Source organism: Cebus imitator, unplaced genomic scaffold (assembly GCF_001604975.1).
Source record: "Cebus imitator isolate Cc_AM_T3 unplaced genomic scaffold, Cebus_imitator-1.0 Scaffold135, whole genome shotgun sequence".
Lineage (NCBI taxonomy): Eukaryota > Metazoa > Chordata > Mammalia > Primates > Cebidae > Cebus > Cebus imitator.
The window spans coordinates 2129242-2135065 of record NW_016107450.1 but is presented as its reverse complement, the minus strand read 5'-3'; the positions used below and the strand labels follow the sequence as shown (position 1 = coordinate 2135065).

Below are 5824 nucleotides of genomic sequence, written 5' to 3'. Positions count from 1 at the left end.
ATCATGACACTGTACTTCAGCCTGAGGAAAAAAAAAAAAAAAAAAAAAAAAAAAAAAAAAAAAAAAACCATACAAAAACTTACAGGATGCAGTGAAAGCAGTACTGAGGGAAATTTACAGCTGCAAATAGCTATGTTAAAAAAGAGAGCTCTCAAATCAATAACCTAAGCTTCCACTGTAAGACATCAGAAAAAGAAAAGCAAACTAAACCCAAAGTAAAAAAAAAAATTAAATTAAAGAAAAAACAAACTAAATGGAGAATGAAAAACAACAGAGATCAGTCATTCCAAAAGTCAGTACTTTGAGAAGATAAACAAAATTGGCAAATCTTTAGCTAGACTGATGAAGGAAGGAAAGAACGTACAGAGGGTGGGTGGAAGGAAGGAAGGCTTGGGGAGTCAAATCATAAAGTCAGGAATGTAAAAGGGATATTACTACTGGCCTTGTAGAAATAAAAGAAATCATAAAGGGATACTATGATCAATTGCATGCTAATAAATTAGATAACCTAGATGAAATGGGCAAATTTCCAGAAACACATAACGTACCAGAATTGAATTATGAAGAAGTAGAATATCTGAATAAATCAACAGCATGTAAAGACATAGAGTTAATGTTCAAAATATTCACAATAAAGAACAGCCCAGGACCAGGTAGCTTCACTGGTGAATTCTACTATTTTTTTTTTTTTTTTTTGAGATAGAGTTTTGTTCTTGTTGCCCAGGCTGGAGTGCAATGGTGCAATCTTGGTTCACTGCAACCTCGGCCTCCAAGGTTTAAGCGATTCTCCTTCCTCAGCCTCCCGAGTAGCTGGGATTACAGGCATGAGCCACCATGCCCAGCTAATTTTGTATTTTTTGTAGAGATGGGGTTTCTCCATGTTGGTCAGGCTGGTCTTGAACTCGCGACTTCAGGTGATCCACCCGCCTCAGTCTCCCTAAGTGCTGGGATTACAGGCATGAGCCACCATGCCCGGCCTTTCTAATGTTTAAAGAAGAAGTGACATTAATTCTTTTCAAACTCTCAAAAAATAGGAGGAAACACCTCCTAACTAATTCTTTGAGGCCAGTATTACCCTGATAGCTGAACATTACAGACTCAAAGACCTTTAAATATATATGTAAAAATCTTGGCAAATTGAAACTAGCATCATAAAAAATTATATGTCAGGCACAAGCAGAATTTAAACAAGGAAAGCAATGTTGGTTCAATATACAAACATCAATCAATGTAATACACCATATTAATAGAATAAAATAAGAAAGCACACACAAGCATCTCAATTATGCAGGAAAAGTAACTGACAAAAATCTAACATCCTTTCACGATAAAAACACTCAACATAGGAGGGGACCCAAGATGGCCGAGTAGGAGCAGCTCTGGATTGCAGCTCCCAGTGAGAGGGTGGAGAGTGAGTGGTTGCCACATTTCCAGATGGATTTTTATTGTCCACAGACCAGGAGATTCCCAGGCAGAGGAGAACCATGGGTCTCCAGCGCGGCTGTTTCAGCCAGTGAGGTGGATCTCCACAAAAAAACCTCACACAGGTCCAGGAGCCATTTCAGCTGGCGACTGGAGAACCTGGGAGACAGAGTCGCCCTTTCAACTGATAAAAAGGGGACTGAAATAGGGAGCCAGGCCAGGAGATTCCCAGGCTGAAAAGCACCACCAGCGCAGCTGTTTCAGGCAGTGCAGCGGGTCTCCACACAAAATCTCACACAAATCCAGGTGCCTTTTCAATTGATGAATGGAATGCCTGGGAGACAGAGTCGCACATTCAACTGAAAAAAAAAAAAAGGGACTAAAACAGGGAGCCAGGCCAGGAGGTTCCCAGGCGAAAAAGTGCCACGAGCCCCCAGGACGGCTGTTTCAGCCGGAGCAGCGGGTCTCCGCAGAAAATCTCACACAAATCCGGATGCCTTTTCAACTGGCAACTGGAACGCCTGGGAGACAGGGTCGCCTGTTCAACTGAAAAAAAGGGGACTGAAACAGGGAGCTAGGGCAAGAGATTCCCAGGTGCAAAAGCGCCACGAGCCCCCAGTGTGGCTGTTTCAGCTGGTGCAGTGGGTTTCCGCACAAGAACACAAATCCAGGTGCCATTTCAACTGGTGGCCGGAACACCTGGGAGACAGGGTCACCTGTTCAACTAAAAAAAAAAAAAAAAAAAAAAAAAAAAAAAAAAAAAAAAAAAAAAAAAAAAAAAAAAAAAAAAAAAAAAAAAAAAAAAAAAAAGGGGAGGTCTGAGGCAAGAAGCCAGGTGATCAGGCATGGCTAGGTCCACCCCCACAAAGACCAGCAATCTGAAACACTCTGGATTGAGAGTTTCACAGCAAGCAGAGCTGAACCCGAGACGATCCAGCTCTGCGGGGCAGGGGCGTCCACCATTACTGTGGCAGACCACCACTACCGAGGTAGTCCGCCATTACCAAGGCAGCCCGCCATTGCTGAGGCATTCCGCCATTACAGAGAGAGTCCACCATTACAGAGGTGGGCCACCATTGCCGAAGCAGTTCTAACTATACCCCTATAAAGAGGACTGCAGAGAAGCTCACACGGCAGCTGGGTGGAGCCCACAGCAGATCAGCAATGCCTCTGCTGGCAGACTGTGACTAGGCTGCCTTCACGATGGGCAGGGCATCCCTGAAAAAAGGCAGCAGTATGACAGAAACTTATAAATAAAGCCCTACCTTCCCAAGACAGAGAACCTGGGGAAAAAAAGCTGTTATGAGTTCTACTGCAGCAGACTTAAACGTACCTGCCCAGCAGCTCTGAATGGAACAGTGGAGCTCACAGCTCAGCACTTGAGCTCCTATAAAGGACAGGCTGCCTCCTCAAGCAGCTCCCCAACCCCCATATATCCAAAGAGTCACCTCACAAAGGAGAGCTCAGACTGACGTCTGACAGATATCCTTCTGGGACAAAGGTAGCAGAAGAAGAAACTGGCAGCAACCCTTACTGTTCTGCAGCCACTGCAGGTGAGACACAGGCAAACAGGGTCTGGAATGGACCTCCAGCAGTCCTACAGCAGAGGGGCCTGACTGTTAGAAGGAAAACTAAGAAACGGAAAGAAATAACTTCATCACAAAAAACAGGACATCCACTGAAACAGAGGCCCTATCTGAAATTCACCAACTACAAAGACAACAGGTAGATAAATCCACAAAGATGGGAAGAAACCAGCATAAAAAGGATGAAAACACCCAAAACCAGAATGTCTCTCCTCCTCCAAGGGACCACAACTCCTCACCAGCAAGAGAACAAGGCTGGATGGAGAATGAGTCTGATGAATTGACAGAAACAGGCTTCAGAAGGTGAGTAATAACAAACTTCTCTCAGCTAAAAGAACATATTCTAACCCAATCTGAAGAAACTAAGAACCTTGAAAAAATACTTGACAAAATGCTAACAAGAATAAACAGCTTAGAGAGGAACATAAATAAATTGATGGAGGTGAAAAACACAAGAACCTGACGAAGCGTACATAAGTTTCAATAGTCGAATTGACTAAGCAGAAGAAAGGATATCAGAGGTCGAAGATCAACTCAATGAAATAATATAAGAAGGCAAGATTAGAGAAAAAAGAGTAAAAAGAAATGAACAAAGCCTCCAAGAAATATGTCATTATGAGAAAAGACCTAATCTACGTTTGATAGGTGTGCCTGAATGTGACAGAGAGAATGAATCCAGGCTGGAAAACACTCTTTAGGATATTATCCAGGAAAACTTCCCCAACCTAGCAAGGCAGGCCAATATTCAAGTCCAGGAAATACAGAGAACACCACAAAGATATTCCTCAAGAAAAGCAACCCCAAGGCACATAATCGTCAAATTCACCAGGGTTGTAATGAAGGGAAAAATGTGAAGGGCAGCCAGAGAGAAAGGTCGGGTCACCTACAAAGGGAAGCCCATCACACTCACAGGGGATGTCTCAGCAGAAACTCTACAAGCCAGAAGAGAGTGGGGGGCCAATATTCAACATCCTTAAAGGAAAGAACTTTCAACCTAGGATTCCATATCCAGCCAAACTAAGTCTCATAAGCGAAGGAGCAATAAAATCCTTTACAAACAAGCAATTACTCAGAGATTTAATCACCACCAGGCCCGCTTTACAAGAGCTCCTGAAAGAAGCATGAAGCATAGACAGGAACAACCAGTACCAGCCACTCCAAAAACGTGCCAAATGGTAAAGAACATTGACACAATGAAGAAACTCCATCAACTAATGGGTGAAACAACCAACTAGCATCAAAATGGCAGGATCAAGTTCACACATAACAATATTAACCTTAAATGTAAATGGGCTAAATGCCCCAATCAAAAGACACAGACTGGCAAATTGAATAAAAAGCCAAAACCCATCAGTGTGCTGTATCCAGGAAACCCATCTCACATGCAAGGATACACAAAAGTTCAAAATAAAGGGATGGAGGAAGATTTACCAAGCAAATGGAGAGCAAAAAAAGGCAGGAGTTGCAATCATAGTGTCTGATAAAACAGACTTTAAACCAACAAAAATCAAAAGAGAGAAAGATGGACATTACATAATGGTAAAAGGATAAATGCAACAAGAAGAGCTAATGATCCTAAATATATACACACCCAATACAGGAGCACCCAGATACATAAAGCAAGTTCTTAATGACCTACAAAGAGACTTAGACTCCCACACAATAATAGTGGGAGACTTTAACACTCCACTATCAATATTAGACAGATCAACGAGACAGAAAATTAACAAGGATATCTAGGACTTGAACTCAGATCTGGACCAAGCAAACCTAATAGACATTTACAGACCTCTCCACCCCAAATCCACAGAATATACATTCTCAGCACCACATCACACCTGCTCTAAAACTGACCACATAATTGGAAGTAAATCACTCCTCAGCAAATCATAACAAACAGTCTCTCAGACCACAGTACAACCAAATTAGAACTTAGAATTCAGAAATTAAATCAGAACTGCACAGTTTCATGGAAACTGAACAACTACCTCTGGAATGTTGACTGGTAAACAATGAAATGAAGGCAGAAATAAAGATGTTCTTCGAGACCAACAAGAACAAAGACACAACATACCAGTATCTCTGGGACACATTTAAAGCAGTGTCTAGAGGAAAATATATAGCAATATATGCACACATGAGAAGCAAGGAAAGATCTAAAATAGACAACCTATCATCAAAATTGAAAGAGCTAGAGGAGCAAGATCAAAAAAACTAAAAAGCTAGCAGAAGACAAGAAATAACTAAGATCAGAGCAGAACTGAAGGAGATAGAAACACAAAAAGCCCTTCAAAAAAAGAATAAATCCAGGAGCTGGTTTTTTGGAAAGATCAACAAAATAGACCACTAGCCAGATTAATAAAAAAGAAAAGAGAGAATAACCAAATTGATGCAATAAAAAACGATAAAGTGGATATCACCACAAATTCCACAGACATATAAACCACCATCAGAGATTACTACAAACAACTCTATGCACATAAACTAATAAACCTGGAACAAATGGATAAATTCCTGGACACTTGCCTCCTGCCAAGCCTAAACCAGGAAGATGTCAAAATCCTGAACAGACCAATAACAAGGGCTGAAGTTGAGGCAGCAATTAATAGCCTACCAAACAAAAAAAGACCAGGTCCAGATGGGTTCACAGCCAAATTCTACCAGACATACAAAGAGGAGCTGGTCCCACTCCTTCTGAAACTATTCTAAACAATCCAAAAAGAGGGAATCCTTCCCAAATCATTTTATTGAGACCAACATCATCCTGATACCAAAACTCGGCAGAGACTCAACAAGAAAAGAAAACTTCAGGCCAA

General features: G+C 41.6%; 1 protein-coding gene across 7 annotated transcripts in view; it reads right to left on the bottom strand.

The window, feature by feature from the left end:
* The window catches only part of LOC108313244 (integrin subunit beta 3 binding protein), an 87254-nt gene that overhangs the window by 54918 nt on the left and 26512 nt on the right, over nucleotides 1-5824 (bottom strand). The gene's annotated exons all lie outside the window — the stretch shown is intronic.